The sequence below is a fragment of the Gracilinanus agilis genome, chromosome 2, assembly GCF_016433145.1.
Source record: "Gracilinanus agilis isolate LMUSP501 chromosome 2, AgileGrace, whole genome shotgun sequence".
NCBI lineage: Eukaryota > Metazoa > Chordata > Mammalia > Didelphimorphia > Didelphidae > Gracilinanus > Gracilinanus agilis.
Window position 1 is genome coordinate 285,419,954 of NC_058131.1, and position 7,202 is coordinate 285,427,155.

Consider the following 7,202-nt stretch of genomic DNA (forward strand, 5'->3'; position numbering starts at 1 on the left):
GGATGGATCTGGATCAAAGCATACTATCTTTCACATCAGTGTATTTCTAGTTTTATTTGGGGGTTTTGGTTATGTATGAGTGTGCTCTTATAACAATAACCAATATGGAAATGTGTTTTGCATGATAATAAAAATAAAATCAAAATATCATTCTAAGAAGGGATGCATAGAAATCTTTGGCATTGTGCAATTAAAATTAATATACAATAACTCCAAATATTATATTTTATAAGATTTGTTAATAATCACTAGAAATAAAGGAATAAACAGGTAATTATCTAACAAAATAAAGCCACATGCCCAAGCTAATCTACCTGCTCAAAAAGTTTGCTCCACCAAAGCCACAAGAAGATAAGAGCAAGAGAGGCAGAAATACCCAGAATTTATATTCTGCCTACATCAGTACATAATGACAGGAGGAGAGTTGGGTGCTAGGAAATGGAGTTCTGGGTACAAAATTTTATTTACACATTTTCCCCCATGATCCTTTGGGAGACTAGTCTCTCTCCTAGGGATCATTTTAAACATTTTCAATTTAAAACTCTAAAAATTATTAACTAAAGGTATATATAATATTGCAGTTTATAAAGGGAAGTTACAAATATTTAGGGGATAAAAGGGAAACAAAAGAGAAAAACCCAAAACCAAAAATTCTACATTGACAAAAAGTCAATTTGGGGGCAGTCCCCTTTGGCATAAGAGTATACATTCAAAATAAATGCATTCAACCCCCCACAGTTCAATTCACCACATCCCAAAGTTCACTTTGGATCTTCTGGTACAGCATGTAGTCTCTACAGCCATCTTCACAGCACCTTCTCCAAACAGTCCACTTTCTAGATTATGGGAGGTAGCAAGTTTCTTATCCTAAAATTACTCTCAAAAGAATTTAAACTTTGCATTATAGGATAATAATATAGCATAGACTGTCAGAGAGGTCCATAACACACACACACACACACACACACACACACACACACACACACACACAGTTAAGAATCCCTGTCCTAGAGGACAGCTGGGTAACTCAATGGATTGATAGCCAGGTCTAGAGACAGGAGGTCCTGATTCAAAAAAAAAAAAAAAAAAAAAAGAATCCCTGTCTTAGGACCTGTTTTCTCATCTTTTTATATCCTTGATCTCTCTCTTCTCAGTTCATTTTCTCTGCTCTGCTCACAGCCCTGACCCTCCTCTACCCCACTTCTCTTGTTTTATCCTTTTATTCATATGTTTGTTGTTTATTTGTTTCTTAAAAACCCTTACCTTTCACCTTAGAATCAATACTATGTATTGGTTCCAAGGCACAAGAGTGGTAAGGGCTGGGCCATGGGGGTTAAGTGACTTCCCCAGCATCACACAACTAGGAAGGGTGTGAGGCCAAATTTGAACCCAGGACCTCCAGTCTCTAGGTCTGGCTCTCAATCCTCTGAGCTTCCCAGCTGCCCTTCTCTTTATCCTTTTATATGAAAAACCAGAAGAGAAATAGAAGGGACAAGCTAGAGGAAATATACTGATGAGATGGTAAGCTCTAGTACCTAGTTCTGGTCCTAGCCTTAGTTATGTCACCTGAGATTTCATTTCCTGCTCAGTAAAATGAGGTCAGTAAGTCAATAAATATTATTAAGAGTTTAGTATGCAGTGGCAGCTGGTGGGGGAGGAGGGGGGTGTCAGTGGATTGAGAGTCAGGCCTAGAGACAGGAGATCCTGGGTTCAAATATGACTTCAGACATTTCCTAGTTGTATGACTCTGGGCAAGTCACTTAACCTCCATTGCCTGTCCCTTACCACTCTTCTGCCTTAGAACCAACACCCAGTATTGATTCTAAAATGGAAGGTAAGGGTTTAAAAAAGAGACAGAGAGAGAAAGAGAGAGTGAGAGAGAGAGAGAGAGAGAGAGAGAGAGAGAGAGAGAGAGAGAGAGAGAGAGAGAGCTCCTACTATGGGGGCAGCTCTGTATCAGAGTGGATTGTGCACTAGGCCTGGAGTCAGAAGGACCTGGGTTCAGACACTTCTTACCTATGTGACCCCGAGAGCAACACACAGTAACCCCAGTTGCCTAATCCTGGCCATACTTCTGCTTTAAAATAAATACTAAGAGAGAATGTAAGGATCATTTAAAAACCATTTTTTAAAGAGCATATTATGTGCTAAGTACAATGCTAAGCACTGGGAATACAAATGCAAGTTAAAAAAAAAAAAAGATAGTCCTTGTCCTCAAGGAGTTTACATCTTAATGGGAGAAGACAACACCCAAAAGGAAGCCAGAGATGGTGTGTAGAAGTAGGGAAAGTCCACAGAAGCCCAAAAGCTGTGAGGCTAGTGAAATATAACCCGAGCCCCTTCTTTGAAAGGAGAACCTGGACCCCATGACTTTGCCCTTCACACAAAAGGGCCACTCAAAGGGGCAGAGGGCACCCAGCTGATTCAGTCTTGCAGTAGAAGATTTCCTGGGGAGGGAAAGGAGGAAGGAGAGGTCCAAAGAAGCTCCAAGGCATTATCCATGCTGGGTAAGGGAGGAGTATTCAGGAATTTCCAAGATCCCTTCCACTTCTGGCCATGAAGTCCCTGAATCTATGACCCTTCAAGAACCTCACATCCCCAGGACAGATAGTCCATGCATGAGCTGCTCTAGAGTTCTAGTCGATCCACTTTAAGAGGGAACAGAAGCCTGGAAGGGGTTACTGTTCATTACTCCCTGTGTGATTCTGAATCACCACTGGATGAATGGCAGCTGGGGCAGTGACCATAGGTGTCCCAGCAGGAAACCCTGTGGTTGGGTCTTGAAACCAGGGGATTTGGCAGAAGACAAAAACATCTCCCAATTAGCACCGACCTAGCTCACTGCTGTGTGAGTCAATGCGGGTGCATCTGTGTATGCTTGCATCAGTAAATTCAGATTAGAGAATAAGCTTGTAAAATATTCAGCCTCTCATCTAAGTTCAAAGTATGGTGCTTGATGCCCAGTAGACAGCAAGTGATTTGCCTGAAAATAAAAAAGGGCAGCTGGTTGGCTCCATGGAAGGGTGGGCCTGAAATCAAGAAGACCTGGTTCAAATTCAGCCTCAGACGCTTGTTAACTGTGTGACCCTGGGCAAGTCCCTTCATCTCTCTTAGCCTCAGTTTCCTCAACAGTAAAATGAGAAGGATAATTATAGCAACCTTAGAGGGCTGTTGTGAGGATCAAATGAGATAATATTTATAAAGTGATCTGCACAGCACATGCCACATGTACTCAATACATTTTTCTTCCCTTTCCTTCCTCTTTTATCTTTTTTTTTTTTTAAACCCTCACCTTCCATCTTAGAATCAATACTGTGAATTGGCTCCGAAGCTGAAGACCGACAAGGGCCCAGGGTCACACAGCTAGGAAGTGTCTGAGGCCAGATTTGAACCTAGACTCTCCCAACTCTAGGCCTGACTCTTCATCCACTGAACCACCCAGCTGCCCCCTCCCCCCTCCCTCATTTATCTAACTGGAATTCATCTCTCTCTCTCTCTCTTAAATACTGGAGTGGTTTGCTATTTCCTTCTCAAGCTCATTTTACAGATGAGAAACTGAGGCAAATAAATACAAAAGAGAGATTTTTTAAAAAACCCTTACCTTCTGTCTTAAAATCAATACTAAGTATTGATGGTGGTAAGGGGTAGGCAACTGGGGTGAAATGATTTGCCCAGGGTCACACAGCTGGCAAGTGTCCGAGGCCAGATTTGAATTCAGGAAGAGGAGTTTTCCAGATTCCAAGTCTAGCACTCTATTTACTGGGTTGCCTAGCTGCCTTTTGAAGTCATCTTTTCTATGGAAATCTTGGTCACTGTAACTTCTAATTCTTAGTCTCAACTCCTCAAATATGTATTATCTGTGCCACTAATTTGGCAAGTAATCATGTACTATCTTATTGCTTCACATGTCCACATGTTGTGTCCCACCCGGAGGACAGTGATTTTCTTGTTCAACTTTGTTGGTTCTCAAAGCAACTAACTAGCACAGGGCCTTTTAAATGATATCATGGCACATTGAACTGGAAGTCAAGACCTGGGCTCAGACCCAATTCTCTCAATTTCTAGCCGAGTTGCTTGAAAGTGCTGGGCTTTTCTCTGAGGCCTTGGTTTCCATGTTTGTAGTGGTGGAACTGGACTATCTCTAAGGTTCCTTCTAGCTCTGGTACTCCATGTTCTTTCCAGTTCTAACACTCTATGACTCTACAACAAGTAAATGCTTAATAAATATTTGTTGAATGAACAATGAAAAAATTTAAATTCAAGAGACTGTGCCAGGAATGAAAGCATATCAAACTGGAGCTCCCTCAGTCATCATTATGGGGGTTGATAAAGAGGCAGTGAGTCCTGGCCATGGGCCAGACACTCTTTGAGGTCCCGGGCAAAATGTCCTGAAAACACAATTTTTTTCCACCCTGACTGGGCTGGGGGAGGGGAGTGCCTTTTACCCAGCTGCTGATGACACCAGGAAGATGTCAATCCCATAAGTAGCAAGAAAAGGGCAGGCTGGCACGGAATCTTCTTTTTAAAAACACTCACATGTTTTTCTTTGATTCTATTTTGCTCTTTTTGACAATTTCAGGTCTGACAGGTTTGGGGGGGGTGCTGAGAGCCAACAGGGAGGGGAATGGGGAAATAAAGGGGAGGGGGAGACTCCTCCCAGATCTGCCCCTAACCCCTGTCTCTCAGTTGCTGCACATTGGGCTCCCTTGTTTCAGGGTATCCAGCTGCTTTGCTCCTGGGGGTAGGGTGGGGTAGGGCTGACTAGGCATGAGGAGGAGGAGGAAGGCTGGCAGAGGACACTTCCTGTTAGGGAAAATGAGTGACTCAGGGGCAGTAGGTGGCATTTTCACAGGGGTGGGGGCGGTGAAGGAGAGGAAGAAAAACGAGCTCTAGCGGTCAGGCCTTTTCGTTCGTGGGAGGGGGACCCATGTTTGTCCAGACACAGATTTGTAAACATATTTTCCCTCTTCCCACTTCTCTGGGTACCTTGTTCACTCCACCCAAAATACCCTCATTACCATAACATAAATGCTTGTGAGTGGAAGGGAGAGCACTTGGGGTAAAAAGGGAGAAGCTGCTTTTCATAGAAACCTAGGAGCCAGGACAATATTTTTCCCCATCTCCTGGAATAGAGATCCTCTGTCTATGCTTCATTTCCTGAGTGCCTCCCATTCTAAAAGTGCTGTATGACTTTTTTTTAAGTGAAAGAAAATTGAGAAGTGTTTTTTTTTTTTTTTAAGAAATTCATAACCTTCCCCATTGCCTACTGAATAGTGTCCAAAAGTCTTAGCCTGATATTCAAGGCCCTCCTCATATGGCCCTTTTCCAATCTTATCTCCCACTGTTCCTGACATATATCCTTTACTGGGGGTCAGACCGGTTTACTCACCATCCTCTCTCTTGGTAAATATCTTTTTCTTGTTCCTTTCACCATCTCTTCCACCCATAGTCCGGATCCCTTATCTCTGACACCAGTTTAAAATATTTCTTCCTCTGAAGCTTGCCCCCAACCACTACCCACACTCTCAGTGCTCTCTCCAAAAACAATGGGGTAACAGTGGAATTGCTTGAAAACTTCAGGAGGAGGGAGGGAAGACAGGGAGGAAGAGAAAATGAATCATGTAACCATGGGAAAAATTTTTTTCAAAATAAATAAATAAATGGAATTTTAAAAACAAAAATAAAAGCAATGGGGTAAGTGGAAGGACTTGGAGTCAAGAAGACCTAGACTTGAATATTGCCATGTATGGTAGGCCAGCTACATCTTCTTTCTGAGCCCTCAGTTTCCCCATTTACAAAAATGAGTAGAAAGATCCTGGTGTCCTATTCTTCTTCTTTTTTTTTAAACCTTTACTTTCTCCCTTAGTATCAATTCTAAGACTGAGTAGCAAAGGCTAGGCAATGGGGATTCTGTGATTTGCTCAAGGTCATACAGTTAAGAAGGATCTGAGGTCAAATTTGAACCCAGGTCTCCCCAATTCTAGGCCTGATATTCTATCTACTGTACTACCTAACTGCCCCAGTGCTATATTTTTCAAAGGATTATAGTGAAAAAGGCATTTTGTAGAACTTATATTCCTGTAGAAACAAGATTTGTTACTGTTCCTCCTTCTTCTGAATCCCTACAGTGCTCACTTGACTATACTCATTACACTCAGAATATCCTGTCTTGCATTGTAATTTTTTGCTTACAATTTCTGTCTCTTTTACAGCTAGCTTATAAATTCCTTGAGAGCAAAGAATGTGTCTTATACCCCCATGGTATCTTCCTGGCACAAAGTATTCTTAGTAAGTATTGAATGAATGAATGAATGAATGAATGAATGAATGAATGAATGAATGAATGTTCAACCTCCCAAAAGATTACAGGGCTGGGAATGAAAGAATTAGCTGCTATCTCTGATGGATGGGTGGAAGTACTCTGCCCCAAGGCTAACCTTGAATCTAACTAGTATTTATTGCTCATAAAGATAACCTTGTTAAAAAGGAAAATAAAGGCGAGTAGCTTAGTTTCATTGTTGATGGCATTTTGTATTGAGCCAGGTCTGGGTCTGGATAGGTAAGCAGAAATAGAAATTTTCTTTAGGCTGAGGGTAGCTGGAACCATGGAGCCTGAGAAATGATAAAGTGTCTCTTGGATCATTATTGTTGGTCATAAATATTCCATCTTTACATATGAAGATAACAATAACCCTTCATTTATATAGTACATATATTCAGTTATTGTTTAGTTGTGACTCTTAGATCCTATTTGGGGTTTTCTTGGCAAAAATATTGGAGTGGTCTGCTATTTCCTTCTGCAATTCATTTTCAGATAAGGAAACCAAGGCAAACAGGATTAAGTAATTTCTCAGGGTCACACAGCTAATTAAATGTCTGAGGCCTAAGATTCATTTGAGAAAGATGAATCTTCCTGACTCCAGGTCCAATTCTGCCCCAATTCTGACTTACAGACAGGGAAATGGGGTAATGTTTATATGATTTGTTTCTGACAGAGGTAGAACTTGAATTCAGGCCCAGTGATTCTTAAGAAGGCTCTTTCAACTGCACCAGACCCCCCTACACCTAACCCTGCAGGCTCCCATCACTTCTGACCCTTATGCTGAATCTGTTTGCATAAATTTTTTTTCTTTCTTCCTTCCTTCCTTCCTTCCTTCCTTCCTTCCTTCCTTCCTTCCTTCCTTCCTTCCTTTCTTTCTTTC